We start from the raw sequence: 21,526 nt of genomic DNA, 5'->3' as shown, positions 1-21,526 counted from the left end.
AGACTAGTTAGACATTTCTGAAACATTCCCAGGACCGGCATCTTTGTTGTACCTTTTGCTCTTCCGTGATCCTCTGCTCCCTAGGATCTCTACTTCCACTGAAACAGGGCAGTCTCAAACTGTGTCCTCCAGTGTTCTACTCCACTAGTGTCCCATGTGGTGGTGATGCATACTCCAAAATTCTGTAGTCAGATAAATATAAAAATGCTGGGCTATTCAGTGAAACAGTTTCCCTTCCTGTGAGACTTCTCAGAGCTTCTACATGCTAGTGGCAATATAACACAAAAGGATGAAGGTATAATATACATCATTCTAAATCCCTTTTGGCAGAATGAAGTGGATCCAAGAGAAACCAGTTCCCTATTGCATTGGGCCATGACACTTAACACACCATGACCTCTCCACACCCAGCTAACCCAGGGACAGCAACTTCCCATTCAGTATGTAACGAGGTACAATAACTTGTTAGAAAAGCATATTAATGTGGAGCTTGCAGATATTTACCTGACACATGAGGGAAACAAACACTAGGCTCAGTAATGAGGAGTTTTCCTTATTCCTTGCATCTTCCCCATGTGCCTGCCCCAAAGCTGGCACATGGATGAGGGAGCATCCCAGAGCTTGAACTTGTGAGGCCTCTTTGCAGCTCTTACTATGATTTTGGATGGATTCCACCTTCAGTTTTCCCAGATATGTTTCCATCTCTGCAGTGGTTGCAATCTCAACCCTAGAGCTCTTGGCGTTTTTCAGACACTAAGAAACAGGTCCCTGCTTTTTATTAGCCATAGCTCTTGGAAAGACTTAAAGTGATCTTTTAACATCCAAGACCACATCAACCTTTATGAGAATAAGAAAGTTTGCCAAAGTGAAGAATCAGCATGAGGCTTCAAGTGGCCTAATAAAAAAAAATTTAAAAAGTAAAAATAAAAAGGGACTTGATTGGTGCTTGTACTTAGTAACCTGGAATAGAACCCAGCTCTTCTGGCATAATTGAATACCTGTGCTGCATTCCAAAAATGGGCCCCAATTCTTCACCACTCCTCAGATTCTTCCTCTTTCCATGTAAATTCATAGGACCCTTCCCCTCTGAGTGTGTAATTCTGAATTACCCTTTCCTCCTGACCTTAGGCACGTGGCTTGCTTTGAGCCAGTGGTGTACCAGTTTTCTGGGAAAATAAAGTCCTTATATTTTATATCAATCTACCAGAAATTTAAAAGCCAACTCACAAAGTTCCTGAATATTTAACAACTGGCGCTTGCAAGTTGGAGGAGCCTGCTCCAGCAAACTGCTACTTTGGGCCAATAAGGTGTTAGCAAATATAAAACAAAGAGAGGTTTAAAAGGCACTTAGGAGAGTGGACTTGCTTATTCTTGGTCCTTAACCATTGCCATGAGAATTGTCTGGATAAGCCTCCTGAAAGATGAGAAACTGATGGAGCAGAGAGTCCCAGTTGCCCCAGGCAAGGGTCATCTAGCTAATAACCTCTAACTGACCTCAGACACATAAGTAATAAACTTGCGGTTATATGTCAGGGTCTATGCAGTTGTTTATTACACAGCAGCATGGCAGTGCTAGGCAATTGGTACAGCACTTTAGAGCAGTGACTCCTTATGATATGGTTTCCATACCTGTTCTTTTCTTTTGACTCCACCTTATTCAGAAGGGGTTTCTGACATGCATCAAAGAAAAATACCCTATGCTGCATCCCCCTGTCCCACTGGAGTGGAACCTTTGGACGGAGCAGCAAAGCTTTTTCTCCCTTAGAAAGCCTTTTGAAGAGTCTCCTCTGCAGTAGCACTTGGGGTGATGAGGCTTGGGGTTTGCCTTGGGTGTGCTTTTTGCTTTGGAGGAACTCCCATAAAGGTCCTCAGGGAAAGGAGAGGACTAATAAACTATTTCAAGCTTTCTACTCTCAAGTTCATAAGATTGTATTTCTTGAAGCGTAGCCTGCAGACATTCCAGGCAGAGGGAACAGCAAGTGCAAGTTCCTTCAGGAAGGTGTGAACTCTGGCCTAGGCTCCACATCAGCAAATATCAGCAGATTCTTTTGGTACCTACAGGCAACCTAGGGAAGATAGAAGCAAGTGCCATGTCCTGAGTCTTCACTTAGGACTGCTGAGTCAGGTGACGCGTGGCTGCAGCAGATGTGGTCGGTATCTGGCCTGTAGCCCTCACACCTTAGGGTGCACTTCAGTGTGCTCTGCTCAGTGTATAAATACCCAGATTCCCTTTCATGTTGGTGAAATCAATCATAGGTATCTGTTTTGCATAATTTCCAAGTTTCTCTGTGGAATTAAACTTCAGTCATCCACAGTAGTAGGTGGCTTGCTAATGTACCCTTTATTGATTGCCCTCCTTTCCCTTTATTCTACACTCCTACACATGCTTCCACAACTCCCCTCCCCAAATAAATAAATAGGATTCAAATCCTTATTTCAGTATCTGCTTCTTGGGGAATTCAAACTAATAAAAGCAAGCTCAGCTTCTGACAATTGCCCAGTCATTTTACAAACAGGCACAAGAGAGGCATGCAAAAAGTTCTGTAGTTCTACCCATCCCCTCTAGCTAATGCCTTGAATGGAATACCTAGTCTGTGGCAGATACAAAAATACTCTGATAATGGGACCAGGCAGTCTCATGGTTAGTCAGGCCACAGGGTATCCTTGAAGTGGGGGATCCAGTCAACCAGGTTAGAAATTTGAGCACCACACTGCTGGAGTTACAGTGCAACTCTTTATACTTTGCTTATCTTAGGGCAACGAAACCTTTATAAAATTTCCAGCCATTCACCTATATTAAAATCCTCTCATTTTCACCAATAATACTGATCAAATATCTCTCTTCTGATAATTAACCTGGCTTTTGAATAATAACATTTTAAGTGCTAAGTAGCTAATATTTGATTAGGATGTTTTATATTTAGTTAACCATCCCTGGTGCGTTGACATCTGATATAGGTACTTTAAGTGCTAACTGCACTTAGGATGTAGACTTCAGTTAACTTTTGTACACACGTGCACATTCTCTCTCATGCACATACACATAAATACATGCACAAATATTTTGTACTTAACTGTCTCCCACCCCAGGATAGGAGGAGAAATAACTTGCATGTTCAAAGAATAGAGTAATGGAAGAGAGAGTGGCTAATGTGTGGTGTGCAGAGTGAGGGAGGCTCTGGAGGAGGGGGAAGATCACACAGGGTCTTTGCAAGGGAAGCTGGGAGTTTAGGTTTGGTTCAGTGTGTCATGACCAGCTATTTTAAGCAAAAAGAGGTGTGGCTTGATTTGTGTTTATAAAAGATTAGTCAGGGTGCTGAGGAAAGAATGGATTTTAGAGATAGACCTGAGAAAGAATGAAGAGAGGGAAGCCTGTTTAGAGGTGAGACTTGGGGAATGGCAGGGAGATAGAGAGAAGGGGGCAGGTTGGGGACACACTGTGCAATTAGTAAAAACACTAATTGCTGATGGATTAGTGGTGGCAGTGACCCAGAGAATACATAGGAATGATTCTGAGGGTTTGGATCTAGCAAGTAAGTAAAAGGATTAGGTATGAAAGAAGAATAAGTTTTTAGGGAAAAGTACTAAAAAGCTATATTTTGACTGTTTATTTTATGATGACTTTTAAACATCAGTTCATTTGAGTGCCTACCATGTGCCAAATACTTGCAAAGACTAAGATATGCCAGTGAACAAAACAGGTAGAGATCCTTACATTGAATTTTCAGGTGGATAAAGGACCCTGGAATTCAGTGATGAGATCAAGGCAGATGGCCTAGGTATCTTCAAAGGCACTAAGCGCTAACAGAGTTGAAATCCATGGTATGGTATGCTCTGCACACAGGCTCATTACATTTTTATAACTTTTACTCAGATTAAAAGAAACTCATGCTTTAAAGGCTGATATCTGCATGAATATAGGTTTGGCATATATAGCAGGACTGCCAGCTTTGGAAAAGTTTGTCCACACTCACCCATCATCTTTACCCTCATGAACTGAGTGACGTTAGGAGCATTTGTGAACTCTCTGGGCCCCAATGTTCCCATTGAACAATGAAGAAAACAGTGGTATTGACCTCATAGAGTTACTGTAAAACTTTAATGAGTTCACACATGTAAAGCACTTTGATGTGTTCTGACATATAGACTTTAGTTAATTTGGTTTTCATTATAGTAAAGATCATTGCTAATATGCAGCAATAATAGGCAAGATAAATTCCAGTATCAAATGGCGGAAAGGAGGATTTCCGTTCTACTTTAGAGACTATGAACCCTTTTTTTTTTTTTTTTAAAGAAGCCCATTTCACCAAAACCTTCCAGCTCTATTTGAGAAAGTGGAAGAGAAAAGAAAAGTTTAAAAGTGCTGCTTATGGAGACAAAGAGAGGGGAGTAGACTGAGCAGGAGGACTGCAGGCTCTGGCCCTGTTATAGTTTGGATATGAGGTGTCCCCTCCCCTAAAAGCTTCTGTGTTAATGCAGGAATGTTTGGAGGTGAAGAGATGGGATTATGAGGGCTAACCTAATCAGTCCATCCAAGTTTGAATGACTGGATGGTAACTGTAGGCAGGTGAGGTGAAGCTGGAAGAGGTCGATCTCTGGGGGAGTGCCTTGACAGGTTCTTCGGCCCTTTGGTCCCTTCCCCTTTTCTCCCTCTTTCTACTTCCTGGCTGCCCCATGAATGAGGCAGAACTCTGCCCCCCTACACCCCGGCCCTTCTGCCATGATGTCCTGCCTTAGCCAGAGCAACGGGAATTCACTGACCATGGACCTAATCCCTGGAACTTTGAGACAAAATTAACTTCTCCTCCTCTTAATTGTACTTGTTGGGTATTTTGGAAACAGTGACACAAAGCTGCCTAACACAGGCCCTTTCTGGAGAAGCCCAGTTCCTGAGATTGAATTAGCCTTCTCCTCTCATTCTCCCTTGGTGCCCATGTCAACGTACTGATACTCGGAGATGCTGAGCAAATACACAGTGCTGGACTTCATGCTTTTGGCCATGCACAGCATCATCTTGCCTGATTGTGTCTGAATAGAGGAAGAGCATGTTGTACGCTTCTTGAGAGACAGAAAATTTTCTGTGGGCAGGGGCTTTGAAGAGGTATTTTTGAGGACTCTATTAAGTGAAATCATGGATCAAGATTTTTTTTTTTAAAAGGAAGTCTGGCTTCTCTGACCTTCTTTGAATTATGTTCCCTACCTCCACCCCAACATTGTGAAGGTGTAAGAGGTTGTAGAGGAGCTCTTGAGCATGGGCCCTTTTGTTCTTTAAGAAACCATCACAGTTGTTTGTCACTTCAACGTGAGATTGTAGAATATATCCAACTCTAAAATGTCTGACGTGGCTCAGGTGGGCTGTTTGGCCCTTTTATCTTTCATCATGTTGTTCTGGGGTCACAAAATCTTAATGCTTTTGCTTACATGGTAGCTAAATTTGAAGGTTCTTCCTGTTGAGCTTGATTTTAAGGTTACAAAATTAACTTTTCATTTTATTTGTGCCTAGAAACTGTTCTTCTCCATGTATCAGTTATTTTTGAGGATTAAATAAGTGTGTGAAACATGACATCAAATTACAAGATTTACTGTTCCAAGAGGCATATTGAACTTATACGTGTAATGTCATATTCTCTGGAAAACAAATGCCAATTCAGTAATACTATTGTTGAAAATATTTTGAGATTCCTTATTCTTATTAATTTTTGGTCTGGCTTCATGATTTCATAGCTACTTCTATTGACAGTAGTGAACTTCTCTCTACTGAAGTGTCAGATGTGCACTTGAGGCAGAGTGACTTCCAGACCAGTCTGTTTTACTGAATATCACTGAGCAACTTCCATTGATGCCATATGAAAATGTAGAATCAGCCAGAAGAGACTTGCAAGGATTCTTGACTAACAGAAGTGGTAAATACAATGAAAGTGTTTTTATAAGCTGGTAAACATTGGGGAAATTTGTTATGTAGGGATAGATAACTGGAAGAGAATTCCTAAAAAAACATAGCTAGAGGTGCATTTCCTGTGCTGATTTGAAAGTTCTGTGTTACTAGAATGGCGTAATTAGCTGAGCTTAAATGAATGCAAATTACTACAAGTTGGTTTGCCTCTGTCAACATCTGGTTATAATTGATTCACTGTTCGAATCTATCTGGCAGTATCATTGTGAGATACAGAGAAGCTTGCCTCTGTAAAGTATTTGGCAACATAGTAGGTGGTCAATCACATCCATCCACATGGATGTTCTGCCCCATACCAGGCATTGTTCTAGGTACTAAGGATATGACAGTGAAGAAAATACATAAACCCTGCCCTCATGGGGTATACTTCCTTTTGTAGGATGCATATAGCTTATGAACAAATGACTATATGTATTTTAGTTGGTAATAAGCATCATGGATAAAAACAAAGCAGGACTGTAGTATAGAAATTCTGTAGCAGGGCAGAGAGAGATGGGTGGAGGACCCTTGTCATTTCAGAATAAAGAAGTCTCCTCTGATAAGCTGACACGTGAGCAAAGATCTGAAAGATCTGAGAAAGAGTATTTTAGAGGTGACTTGTGCAAAGGCCTGAGACAGTACTGTGCTCTGCATGTTCCAGAAACGACACAAGAGTTGGAGAGGAGGCACGGTAGCGTGCATGGAGAGAGAGAGCAAGGACGAAGTTATTCAGGGTCTTGGCTTTCCCTCCGGATAAAATGGGTCCCAATGGAGACATGAAGTATAAAAGTCACATAATCTGGTTGTTGTTAGTTTTTGTTGTTTTCCCTTATTAGAATGACCTGTTAGCAGATGGTAGGGCCAGAAATAGTCTCTGGATCTGTTTAGCATCCAAGCCCATATTTTGGCATTCCATTGTGCTGTCCTGTTACTCAGTCTTTTAAGAATAAAAAGGATGATCAATCTCCAACAGCTTACAATGGAAGAAAAAGAATCTGAACTATTAAAGATTCTCTTCCTACCTTAGTACTGTGATTTTTGTCAATCTGTGGCATTTCTCAGACTTTATTTACCCCTTCTGTACTCTAAGTTAATCCAGTTTACAGGAAAAAAACTTAGAAATAGACATTTTCCCTCAAAGAAAAAGGAGTTATCCTTACAGAAGATTTGGATATTTTTTTTCCCTGCCCTCTTTCCTTTCATGGGACACATAAGAATATCTGGATGAAGAATATCTTATTTCTCAAAGGGATAACTCTAATGATATTTGGCCCCAGTAACCTTTCTTGGCCTTGCTACTTCCACTGAGCTCATCATATGGGGACACAATTTACATAAGAAATGGATCTGTAATAAATTTTCCCATAAATTCCTTCCAGCAGCATGCAAACCTTTTTAGTTCCACGGTGTGTGCTCATATAATGATCTTCCACCTGGCTCGGGACCTTTTTATGCGGGAACATTAAACTAATTTTCTCGGAATGTGGGATGCTTTCTCAAGATGGCGCACCTGATTCTAAATGGCAGTTCACAAGGCTCTTCAGGAAGACAGATGGATCCCTGGAGGCTCTTTAGGCTTCCCACTGCCCTCAGAACTTCTTTCAGAACCTAGCTCGTCTTTGACAACCTTCTGCTTCACATTTGGTATCCCTGTGACAGCCACCAAATGATTGGGTGGGGTCAAGAAGTCAACTGACTTCCTCATATGCTTCTGCCATCACTCTATGCCTGGGCGGAGGTAGAAGCCAGCAGAGGTGCTGCGGGCCACTGTAAGGGTGTGAGAGGGACTGGGATGCTGATAGGAGTAGAAGATCAGTTAGAATTCTTCACTGGGCATGGGTTAAATGGTACATTCCATGGGTGGCTTTTGTCTGGTAGCAGCTACACTGGGAGGTATGATGATCTTGCTTCTCTTGTTTATGACATGAACATATGCTGTTCTTCTGGAAACAAGCTGATCCTTAGCAGTGCAGAGAATGGTGTTACAGTGAGATCCAACAGGGGGCTAATTCTGGGGGGTGCTGTAGCTACAGATGATGTGCATTAAAGTATTTCATCTGTCAGCTACCAAATACCACTCCATACAGAAGCCAGGGATGAATCCAGGGGGAATCTTGACATGAAAGGTCTAACTTAATGAAAAGGATCTAAGAAAACATGAAAGTATTATGTTTGCAACTGGAGGAAAAGCTAAACTAGGGCCTTGTGGTGTTTGTTGCTTAAATGGTAACTCCTGCTGCGTTCTTAACTTTCAGAAACTTCAACTGAATCTAAATCTCCTCTTTATGCTTTGTGGAGTATCTCAGCTTAAAGCAAAGCCACATTATCCTGCTTGGTATAGCTGGGATGATTGCTGGGTTATGAGTGTAGTCAGAAAACTCTGGCATGAAAGATTTCAAATGAACAGATGAATGGAGCAATCAAAGGGCCATCCAATCAGATCTAAGCAGATTAGAACTTCATGCAGCCTCAGACACAAAAATAGACACAGAATGCTCTGTGACACATCAGACTCCCTCATCTGAGCTGCTTATGTTGCCCTGACCTCAATCACTGCTCTTGAGGCTGACTTCACCTCCATTTTCACAGACATCAGTCAAATAGAATCTCCATGGGACAGGATACTGACTTTTACTATGGCTGTTTTATCTTTTATTGACTGTTTTTCATTTGTAAGTATTTCTGTGATTAGGTTTTGATCAAGTATTTGACAATTACTATTGTTATCATTTCCCACTGGCTCTTAACCTGGGAGGATTGTTTGGACACAGTTTGATTGTCACATTGCAGGGATTGGGGATGACACTGGCATCTGGTAAGTAGGGACCCACAATGCATAGTATAGCCCTCCTAACACAAAGAAATATTTGGCCCATATATCAATAGTGCTGAGGTTGAGAAACCCCATATAGTTAATTCCTATAATTTTATGTTGCCTCAGCATCCATTTTGAATATAAGCTGGACTTGCTTGCACCAGAAGCAGGGTTTAGTTACCCTTTACATAGTTTCTAGTTTTGTGTGTCCTCTCAGTTCCTCAAGATGGTTGACCCAGATTCTATCCCTATGGGCAGCTGGTGCAACCTGCTTGACTCAGCCCATTGATTCCTACCCTCTGTGTGAACTGCATGGATATGCTGCATTGACCCGTACTCATGCACAGAGTGACTCTAGGGAACCAAAGTCTGCTGCTCGAAACTCACTAATTAGAACTGCCTTTGGGAAACCTGCTTGGTCAATGATCTGGACCTCAGTAAAAGCTTTGGCCCACAGATTGCTCTGTTTTTTCTTTTGTTTCCCACCTGCAAGTTGAGTATATGTGTCCTGGATGCCACCCCAGCCCCTGGCCTCTTCCCATTGGTCTTGTAGGCTTGTTGCTTTCTCCTCTCTAGGATCTGTCAGTAATAAGCACACTGCACACCTATTATTTCATGTGTGTTGCTGGGTTGCCTCCTCTGCATCTAACCTGACCTACACAACCAAACACATCTTATTTTTAAGGCATCCTAGTGAGTGATTAATTTGGTAGGAATAAATCTGCTGCACACTCACCCCTGCTGGTAGAATTCCTACCCTTTGATTGTGTGAAGCCTGCAAATTCCTCCAATCAGAGAGGATCACTGAATTCTCTGAGCTCTCATTGCAATTATATTTGTATTTTTGTGAAAGGATTGATTTAATTCTCTCAGGAGTTGTAAGGACTCTTTGTTCATGCATTAGTGGTGCTCTGTATTGGATCAGAACCGTTTCTTACACATCTACCTTCATGTCATATTTTGCAGTTGGTTAAATGTTCAGCCATTGCTTATTAATCTTTTTTCCCTACAGACAAAAATCTCATATTTATCAATATATTATGCCTGCCCCCAAATGGATAGAATTAGATGAACAAATATATGTTAGGACATTTTGTAAGCATTTGTAAGTATTTTTCAATAGTATTTATTGCTTTAATTATTGCACAAGCACAAGATACACTTGTCAGGTCAGTCTGACTCCACTGTTCAACAGGTGTCAAATTGCAGGCATTAAAAGCTTTTGGGACAAGTTACTTCATGCTCTTTGCCTTGGGTTATTTATTTATTTCTATCATGGGGTCTTTATGAAGACTGAAGTAAATAAGATAATGCCTTTTATTTTCTTAACCTAGTACCTAGCTCATTGAAAGAGCTCCATCAGTATTATCTGACACACGACAATTGGAAAAATATATAAATCATTGCTCATTTTGGCATGTGATTAAAAGTCAAAGAAATGTATTACCTATCTCCAACATTTATTTATGTTAAGAAAGGGTAACATTTTGGGAACAAATGAGCTGTTAGTTTCCCAACATAGAGTTGGAAAGTTTTCTTTTGACCTCCACCATGTACCTCTCTGCCCATGGTTGCCTCCTCTAGCGGAGCATTGGAACACGGCCCTGTTGGCAGGCTGAGAGTGTCCAATCTGCTAGGATAATAGAATGCTTCAGAACTTGGCCAACAGTAAAGACAGATGCTGTGTAAGGCTGAGTGAGAAAGCAAGATCTCTCTCTGGATGTTCATTTTTTTGGTTGCATTTGTTTTTCGTATTACAAAAAAAAAAAAAAATATGTGTCCATCTCTAGCTACTGTGGAATTATCACTGGCCACTTATTGTCTGTCTCACCAGATGTATGTCTTAATACTTCCGATGTTTCTTTTCAAGTGTTTATTTTTATTATTTCTGTTCAAGTTTTTTGCCACATTTTTAGACTTTGTGAATTTTCCAATTCATGAACTATTTCTTATGTTGCTTCTTTCATAAGGATGTTGTTGATTAATGGATTTATGTAAATTCCTGAAATAATTTTAACAATTTTTTTTCTGTGATAGCTAAAATGATGGGAGTAGATAGAGGTTACAGTTCATAAATCCAGACAACCCCAGACTTAATTATGAAGCTTAACCTCTATCTATTTTAATATTTTTAACTGTATTTAATGTTTTACTCTGCTCAGCACTTGGCCACCAGTCATAGGTGATTGTTATTCATGAATTCAAGCCATGGATACCATACTTTATATTATTCAAGAAAAGGCAGAAATTAAGACTTTTGAGCAAAGTTCCTATTTTTCAAATTTAATGACTATTTCAATTATTTCTAAAACAGTGTACGGGTGAAACAAGGTATATCTCTAGGCTACTGTGGAACTCTGTGTTGGTGAGGAAGTGCCATATACCATATCAACTTTACTAGAAATTCAATAAGAAAGTTAAAACTTTACTTGAGTAAAGTAAAGAAGCAAATATTTTCTAATGGGAAGCAAACCTAAAAGTATCTTGCCAAGTGATATTTGAAAATGATAGGAACTAAGAAAATACCAAGGAAAGATCATTTGCTGTATCAGTAGGACTGTCTGTTAAATATTTAATTACCTTAGTGTGTGCAATTATAATTGGAAAGGCAGAGAGTAGGAGCAAGGCAAATATAACCCTAATTTTGCTGAATTCTCTTTGAAAGTTCTATTTTGAACCATTATGGCTGATGAACTGTCTTCCCTAAGTATTTCAGTACCTGATCAGGTTAATAGGTGATGGATACATCTAGTGAACTAAAAATAAAGTAAAACATTTGCTTGTGCTCATTGGTGGTTGAGGCTATTAGCTGAAGCAAAAGACTCTTTTTCTCAACATTAGTGAGCAGAAATACCTCTGTCGCCTGAGGCTGGATTGGATTTTTACTCTGAGAAAAATCCTGCTGGTCACCTTCTCAATATGCATTTTCTTGTTCTTCTTTAGTATCAGAATAAGGATTTGGAGTGGGGAAACAGGCATGCACTGAGAAAATAAAAGAAATACTTTCACTTCTTACTCCTAGGGTGGTCTTGTGACTTGTTTTTGGCCTAGGAGAAGTTAGCAGACCTTGAAGGATGAGGTTTCTAGAAAAAAAATTTTTGAAAGAAAATAGATTCACCTGACATGTAACATTTACCTCTTTCTTCTTTTCTAGAACATGGATATAATACTGATACACTTTTTAAAATCAATTTATTGTCTAGTACACTTTTCTGATACCACCCCACATTATTTGTCTGCATCTTTTGGGTTTCCTTTTCCTGTGTCCCTAGTTTTATGATATTACTGTCCCATAGGGCAAAGAGAGAGTTTTCAATCTTAGTTATAGAGTGGTTGATGAGATTTGATTTTTAAATGGTAACAATACACAAAAAATTCTGGAATTTCATTTAGAGACAGGCTCCTTTTTTTGCCTACAAACCCAAGAATTCTGTTAGATGTGATTTCATGTCATTTCCATAAAAAAAACCCATGAAGTGTTAATGATGGCATCAGAATATGGGGAAATTTGCTCCTGAGAGGGGAGAATTTACATTTTGACTGTAAGGATCTAATCTACTCTGATTACAAATTTTACACTTTTGTTGACACAGAGGATATCTCATGAACCAACTTCTGGTGGTGGACATTTTAAACCCTGTCTGTCCTTCACTTTTCAGTAAACCCATAATAATAGGACAACTTGTATTGTGTCATGACATTTAGCCTTGTACCTTTTTTAGGAGAGTTGGCATTGTGGGCTCCAGGAGACTTCCTGAAGTCATTTCTGTACCAGGACTAGAAATAACTAAGTGCCAAAGGGACTTCCAACCACATAAATAAACCTCTTTATCTTTGTTGATTTTCCATTCATCAGATCCCCAAAATGTCGGCTACTCAGAAGTCACCTAGTAGGAGAGTAACTGTCACAGAGGAGTAACCAGAGGGGAGACAGACTGCACCTTTAATCAATTATGGTTAACATAGTGTGCTTTTGTAAATTGACATATGACAGAGACAGAAGGCCCACTCCTAAAGCCTTGGGAGGGACCGGTGCACATGAGCTTCGGTTTCATTAACTTTTGAGTAAATTTGCCTTTGCTTAAAACTTGAACTGACTATAGACATGTCTGGTGGAAAACAAATTTTATCATGTTCTCACAGACATAAGAGGGACAGTCAGGGAAAAATACTAATTTGTAAGTATTTTTAGTTCTTTACCACTAAGGGGTAGATTTAGAGGTGAGAATATATGTGTTGGCTAAATATACATAACCACAATTAGATATAAACAGAAGGAATAGAGTTTAGAAGAAACTTGGGTTTATAGGCAAGTTACCCCACATAAACAATAGAATCAATTTGAGAGGAGGGAGTATGTACATTATCTATTGCTATGAATAGGCCATCCCAAACATAGTAGCTTAAAGTAAACACTCATTTACTCTCTTTCCTAATTTGGTGGAAGGACAGAGCTCATCTAGGGATTTCTTATGGGGCATGTGATGTCAGCTGGGGCTGCATCTACAGGTAGATCCAAGGTGGTTCTTTCACATAGTTGGTAGCTGGTACTACTAGCTGTTAGTACAGAAGGGCTGTTAGTTGTAGTGTCTTGCTTTTTCTCCATGTGGTTTATTCACATTCTGTGGGCTTCTCCATCATGGTTTTAAGAGGTTCTGAAAAAGAGTGTAAAAACAAAAATAGATATTGTAGTTCTTTAGGGCCCAGTTTTAGAAAGTTACTCAGCATTATCATATTAGTCAGGATTCTCTAGAGAAAAAAAATAAAGAAATATAAATAATAAGGGAGGATTTATTAGATTGGTTTATACAGTCAAAGGCTGACTAGCCCCACGTGGCCATCTGTAGACTGGGGAACCAGGTAAACCAGAAACTGCTCAGCCTAAGAAGCTGGAGCCTGAGAACAAGAGGCCAATGATGCAGAACCCTAGTCTGAGGCTGGAGGCCCAAAAACCTCTGGGAAAGGTGGGCAGCCAGTCTTTGTTCAAAGGTTGAAGAATCTGGAGTTTGATGTCCATGGGTGACAACGACATGCCTCCTCCAGAACTGCGGAGCCTGCATACACATGTGAGCTTCCCCTCCTTTTACACTTTTGTTCCATCTAGACCCCTGGCCTATTGCATGGTGCTACCACCCTCGTCAGGGTGGGTCTTCGCCTCTGTTTGCTGATCAATGTGTCAATCTTATCTTAAAAAAACACCCTCATAGACACATCCAGAAGTACACTTTACCAACTTTCTAGGCATCTCTCAGTCCAGACCACTTGACAACTAACATCAACCATAACAATCATTTCCAAAACATTATATGGATTATTAGTCACAGTCTAATCTAGAGTCAAAGCAGTGGAGAAGAACTCTGCTTTTACATAGGATAAAGGGCAAAGATTTCATGGAGACTTTAGGAGAAAAGGTATTTAGAGTATTTTTATTCCTACAGCATTATTACTTGACATCTGAATTATAAACAGAAATAAGCAAAGACCAGGGTACAGTGTCTAATACATAGTAAGTACTTGAAATTGTTGATGTAAACTTCATGAGTCAGGTTTTTTAGTCTGTGAATTTTAACCTATGTGACTTTACATTTTAGATTCTCCAAAATGTTTTTACTTTTGAAATATTCTATCTAGACTCACTACATTCATTAAATCATGTTCTATTTTAATTTATAAAATCTGGTCACTGTATTTATACATCATTTCTCAATAGTCTTCCCATGGCTAGCTCTGTGACATTTGAGTTTCATGGAATTCTTTAGAATCACATAGCTTTCTTTTCTATTCTTTTTTTTTTTTTTTGCTTAATGGGCACTTTTATCTATTTTTTAAAGGTGACAGAAAACAACATGCACTCTGTGAACAAAAGACACAACAAGACCCAACGAGAACAACTTGGAAAAGGAGAAATTTATATTAGCTTATAGTTGCCATGGTTCATCCCACAGTTGGCCAACCCCATAGCTCTAGAACCAAGATGAGGCAGAACACAATGGAGAGAAGGCATGGCAAAGGAAAGCTGCTCTGTTCATGAAAACCATGAAGCAGAGAGAGAGTTCTGCTCACCAGAGACAAAATAGAAACCCCAAAGGCATGCCCACAGTGACCTAGCCACACCCTACCTGCTCATAGTTACCACCCTATTAATCCAGCCAAATGGACTCATCCCCCAATGAGTTATATTTTTTAGGTTACCACTCTTATAACTTAATCATTTTGCCTCTAAACATTCTTGCATTGTCTCACACATGAGCTTTTGAGGTACCTTGTATCACTCTATGACTGAGATTTCCTCTAGTCTATAGGATTGAAGGCATTTTTGCAATCTGAGGTAATCTACTGAAAGAAGTATGCAATTTTACATGAGAATGATGTCCCCTACAATGACATATGTTCATTTCATACCACAATATTTCTACTAACAATTAAGAAGGGCTTGAAAGGGAAACCAATTTTGAAAAGAAAAAAAAAAACTTTGAAAATTGGAAGAGGGGAATGAATAAGGGGCTTGTTTGTCCACATGAAATATTAGCTTGAGTGCAAGAGGAAGCCAGGAGAATCATAAAGATGAGGTGGGAATAAAAACCCTTGATGCATGCACAACTCACTTGGGATTAAAACCCAAGGCCATTCTGGAACCCGATATAACCATTCATGTTGTAATCTAAAGCCTTGTCAACGTATTGCAGGTGCACACCACATGACCAGGTGGGGAAAAAAGAGGCAAAGCCAACTGGGAAGAGATGTGTCAGTTTCATCTTCATAATACATACATCCCAAGGTGCATGTGTGCATCTGGTTTCTATTTTGGAACTTTTTACTAGTAGCTTTACAAAAAGTGGGGCAGACAATTCTGTGAGTTAAGGAGGCCATATGTTAACAAGGGGTTGGGCGAGATGTGGCAGAGTTGCAGAGGGACCTTGGCAGGTTGCTGGGGACTTAGAGGAGGAACCCAAGGCATCTACAAGGAGGTGCCCAAACTTGAAGTTGGGCCACCTAAATGGTCATATGTATCTTGGCAATGCTAAATCTTCAGAGATACAAAGAATTTTGAAGACGTAAATTTAAAAAAAAAAATGTTTTGAGGCTGATTGCATTTTGGACAGAGCTGAAATGCTTTTCTGATGTGGAACAGATGGAAAATAACTAAATTCTAGAGTTGGAAGGCACCTTATAGTCATTCAGTCAAGATCTTCATTGACAGGAGAGGTTCTGAGGGTCTTACGTGTCAAATGGATGAGTAGACTGCCCGAGATCAGAGTTTGTGTTAGAGGCATCACAGGTACTCATATTCATGCCCTCAATTTGGGGCTGTTTTCTTAAGTGCATGCTGCTGTTATGGAGTATTGACCCCATGAGTATGTGAAGACTCCACTGGTCTCAGGTTCCTGAGCCACTACCCTGGCCCTGATGGTGAAAACTACCTTTACATGGATTTCTCCAGTCATCTCTATTGAAGTTCACATCTGGGAATATTGCTTATTGTTGAGTAAAGAAATATCATAAATATTTGGTTAATGAAAGCCTATCTCAATGCATTGGCCACTCAGGAATTTCCCTGATTCCTGATTTTCCTCTCCACTTTTATAAAGAGGTACCTGGATTTCCCCAGGATTACTCATAGAGTTACCTTGAGCTCTTCATTTGTTCTCATTCAATCATTTTTTGAAGAAGGCTTTACTGGGAATCTGTTTTAGGCAGGGCACCATGATGGATACTGTAGGGGAGACATGAAATGAACGTGAACTAGACATGAACACTGAAATTAAGAAACAGGTTGTTTAGGAAAAGAGTTGAAAATATAACTCCTTTAAAAAAAGTATTTAGCCCAAACAGGATGATGACTTTGGTTTTCCAGCTGAAGCTGTTGGTCTGGGCCTTAGAAGTTGGGTAAGATTTGGTTGTGGAAGAGGCAGGAGAGACCTCCAGGTGGAAGAGGCTGTGTGAATAAGGACACATACTTTATCTTTGCTCTCATCTTTAGAAGCCAGAGTCTTGAAGAAGTGAACACCTGTGCAGTCCCTACTGTTCTTGCTGCCTATTAACAATTTTTACACCTCTTTTACTAAGAGGATAATCATTTTTGAAATTTGTCTTTCCTCTTCATTTCCCCTATCTCTGACATTTTGATTAGATATCAGTAAAGAAGAAACTGGGCAACAAATTAACTATTTTTTAAATACTCTCTATCATATTATCATTGACATCTCTATGAGTCCCCTAAAAGAAGGAAGAGGGGCAACCAGCAGCTTATAAATGTCAAAGTAGAGTGTTTCCCCTGGAAGCATTTACTACTGCAGTCTCTGAGCTTTCCTATGTGCTGGTTTGTCTTATTTATCCTGAAGCTTCTATGCTCCTGAGCATTTAGCAAACTCCACAACACAGGACTGCTTCTCTGAATGGGGAGACTCCAGAGAGCTTCTTCATGTGACCCCAGCGAGTTCCAACTGGTCCACTTTGTTTGTCCTGGAGGGACACCCAAGTGAACAAACCTTCACGTGACATGCCAGGGAGCTGCAGGCCCTGATGTGTGCTTGCTCATTTGGCAGTGTTAAGCTGACACGAGCATCTGTCAGGACTGCTTTTTTATGGCTCCCTCTAGACAGCTTAAAAAGAGATGAAAAGGTTTATTGGATCTGAGGAAGAAAGTGGTTGGGAAAGAGAGCATGAGGCAGTGGGGCCCTTGCAGATCTCAGATTCCCTTCTGGTTTCTCAGAATGCATGGCTGTTTTTCCTAGCCAACTTAGGTGTATGGTTTGCATGTCTTCTGTCTCTCTCTCTCTCTGATCCATCTTTGTAAAATCTCTTTGGAACTTATTGTCCTCCATTTCTTTAGGGGTCCTAGAGCAAGCCTGTGACCCTTCCCCCCACACCTTTTGGCCTTGCAAATGGTGGGAACTTGCTTAGCTGAATGTTTTTGGAGTTCTTTCTGGAAGGGATAAGAGGATGAGGAAATGATGGCTTGAATGCTGTTGCCACCTTTGTGTGAAGGTTACCCTGCCCACTTCTTATAATGTCCTGAAGCCGTTTGCTTTTTTTCCTGCTATGCCTTGTGTTAAATTTATTTTTGATTTTGTGGTCAAAAAATTCTTGATATGAATTTTACCTCACTGCTTGCTGCCTACCCAAAGTCTCAGATTTATCCTAGGCTGTAGAGTCAAACCATCTTGGATTTAAGCAACTTTGAGAACCCTTGTTTAACTCAAGTTTCTCAAAACAATGTCTTCTTGCTGCCATTTGAGCTCTGACTCTTCCTTCCTTTATTTGTTTGTGCATTCATCTATTTTAACTAATATATATATATATATATATATATATATATATATTGACATCTACTAGTTTCATTATTATAGTATTTGTAAATATGGCAGAAAAAATCCCAGACAAAATGTAGACCTTCAAGGAAGACATATGATAATAAGTAAATGAATACTGTGTGGAGAGGATTGGATGGTGAAAATTTTATGGATAAAAATGAAAACATCAGGGGGTAAGGTGTGTCAGTAGGAGAGAATATTACAGTGTTACATAAATATTAAGGGAAGGTCCAACTGACAAAGTAACACTTGAGTACTTGTTGTATGGAGACCTTGGAACATTCCAGGCAGGATGGAGAGAAGCGTCTAGCTGCTTGAGAAGGGAGTTCACTTAAAAGTGTTTGAGGATCAGCAAGAATCCCAGCATAGCTAACATGGAACAAGAAAGGGGAAGAAACTGAAAGAAGATGATGTTCCAGTGGGAAATGGAAGTCATAGAATCTTGAGGCCAATTATAAGGACTGCAGCTTCTGCTCTGAGTAACATGGGAGACTCTTGGAAGGTTTTGATCAGAAATGGCAAATGACATAATTTATATTTTTAGGGTATTGCTTTGACTGTTGAGAACAAATGGTAGGGAGAGAAGAAGTGAGGAAATTCAGAAGCTTTTTTTTTATTTTTCTAGGAGCAAGTTAATTGTGTCTTAGAGAGTGATACTAGTAGAGGTAGGAATAAATGGTTGGATTCCAGATATACCTTGAAGGTTGAAACAACAGTATTTGCCAATGATTCGGATGTGGAGAGAAGAAGAAAAGTACCAAGAAGGATGCCAAAGTTTTTGACTTCAGCAGATATAAGAATAAACTTGTGATTTGCTGAAATATCATAGAAGCACTAGATTTTAGAGTATGGGGAAATATCAGAGATTGGTTTTTGAGCATGCTGTTGAAGATGCCTATTAGACAGTCAAGGTACCAAGTAGGGGATATGAAAATATGGAGTTCATAGAAGAGGTCAAATATAAGGATATGATTTTAGAATAAGTCAGTTTATATATACTGTGTAAGCCATGAGATTGGTTGAAGTCATTGAGGAAGTGTGTGAAGAGAGGAGAGAAATCTGAGGATGGAGCCCTGAGAGATGTCCACATTTAGAGAGTGTGGACAAAAGACCAACAAAGACATGTGAGAGGCAGTGGCCAGTGATATAGCAAAAGAACAAAGAGAAAACAATGTCTAAAGCCAAGTAAAAGAGTATGATCAAATGCTTCAAATACTGCTGCTGAATCAAGTAAGATGAAGACTAAAAATGGCCATTGTGTGTATGTATGGGCAAGTCATTGGAGAACGTGACGGTACAAAACCTAATTGGAATGGGTTGCAGAGAAAACAGGAGGAGACACATTGATGATAAACTACTATTTTGAGCCTCTTAATGAAAAGAGGAGAAGAAAATTTAGGCCTTGGTTGGAGAGAGATTTGGGGTTAAGAGAGGTTTTATTTATTTAGGTATTAGAGATTGAACTAAGGGACACTTGACCACTGAGCCACATCCCTAGCCCTATTTTGTAGTTTATTTAGGCACAGGGTCTCACTGAGTTGCTTGATGCCTCATTTTTTCTGAGGTTGGCTTTGAACTCATGATCCTCCTGTCTCAGCCCCCCCTCATCCCCCGCAGCCACTGGGATTACAGGTGTACACCATCGCACTGGCTTATTTATTTTTAGGATGGGAGTGATTATAGCGCTTTTGGTGATGATCAAGGAGAGAGGAAAAAGTCGATGTGGACTAAAGGGGACATTGCCAGGGTGGTATAGGTAAGAGGGAGTGAGGGTTGCTGTGTGAGTGGAAAGGTTTCTCTTTGACATGAACAAGGAGAGGAAAGCAGGTGAGTACTAGGTTAACACTGTGAGGCCAGAGGTTTTCTGTGCTTTGTTAACTGCTATCCTGTATACCTGACACATGGTAGGCAATCAGTCAGTATCTGCTGACTGAAGGAATGGCACAGATGCAGGTAATGGGTTCATGTGGAATGTCTTCCCTGATTGCTTTCATCTTGTCAGTAAAACGAAAAGAAAGCTAGTAGCTAAAAGCAAGGTACAGAGGATTGGTGGAGGTTTGAGGAGGACAAGGTATAGGAGAGTAAGTAGAGCAGAGGTAAGGCGGTTGACAGGTAGCACTAAAAACCCATTTTAAATTTAGGTGGGGGAAGTTAAAATGAGCCAACTTGATTATGAGCTTTTCTTTAAAGACGTTCAATGGAGTTGGTGATGCACGATAGGCAGACGCACAATTTTTAACTGAGGTCTGGAGTTTTCCAAAAACATACAACAAAGGGAGAAGGGGCAAATGAGTTGAGGCATGTGCAAGGGAATGATTTTAAAGGTGGCCCATGGAATTTAAATGGGTAGAGAGGGCATAAAAGACTTGAAGTGGGTGAGTGACCCATGGAAGTCTACTGCTTACCATTCCCCAAATGGAATTTCTTATCTTCATCCCCAGTATAGTTCCTCCCTCAGTCTTCTGGTTTTACCTAGCTATTCAGGCCATTACCTGAGAATAGATATTTGATTCTTTATTCTGCATATTCTGTTTTCAAATTCTTTTTATTTTACTCAAATCCTTTTTATTATCTCAGATCTGTGTAATTTTAGGCCACCATGCCACCCCCCTCCCCCACTTTTTAACAGTTGTCCCTGTTTCTGCTTTTAACACTTTCAAATCAATTCTTCATGATGCAGCAGCAGGTTGTGATTTAGAAGGTAAGTTGTCTTGAAATTTTCCATGTTTCTCATTGCAACTAGAATAATATGCATATGTCTTAACTTCATTTAAAAGCCCATTTGTGATCTGGCTTTTGCCCACCTCTTCAACCTTGCTCTGCTCCATTCTTCCTGCCACTTACTAACTGTAGTTTAGTTACCCTGCCTTCTTCTATTTCCTTGAACTCTTAATCTTTTTATCTCATGTCTCCTATCCTGGAACACTCCTTTTCTCCCCCACCTCCATTCCTAATAACGTGGCCAACACTTAAGCTGATCTTAAAACTTTTTTTTTTTTTTCTACAGAAAGGTCTTTGCATGATCAATCGCTTCCTGGACAATCTTTCTCATCTACCTTCTTTTCCTTTCATAAATTTTATATCCTTAAGTGTGCAGTATCTGCCTCTTCTCCTTGACTTTAACTTCCATCTTGCTTAGCATTGTGTAGACCCACCTAGCACAGATTTAGTAGGTATTCAGAAATGTCTATATAATTAAAAATGGGGGTTTCCACATAAAGAAGACAATTTAAACACATATTTTCTCATGCATTTTTAAAATCCTTATTTAAAATAAAATGGAAGTAAAAGAATACAATACAAATGCATAAGGACAAAAACAAGAGCAGTGATAGAAATGGATGTTGATAACAAATTTTTGGAGGATGAGAAATAGATGGAGGACAGGTAACTGGTTTTGTTTTTGTATTTTCAGAGGAAGCTGAAAATACCTCTATGTAGGGAAGAATACTGAAAAGAAATTAG

This window comes from Callospermophilus lateralis, chromosome 2, assembly GCF_048772815.1.
Source record: "Callospermophilus lateralis isolate mCalLat2 chromosome 2, mCalLat2.hap1, whole genome shotgun sequence".
Classification (NCBI taxonomy): domain Eukaryota; kingdom Metazoa; phylum Chordata; class Mammalia; order Rodentia; family Sciuridae; genus Callospermophilus; species Callospermophilus lateralis.
Note: the sequence above shows the minus strand (reverse complement) of the source record.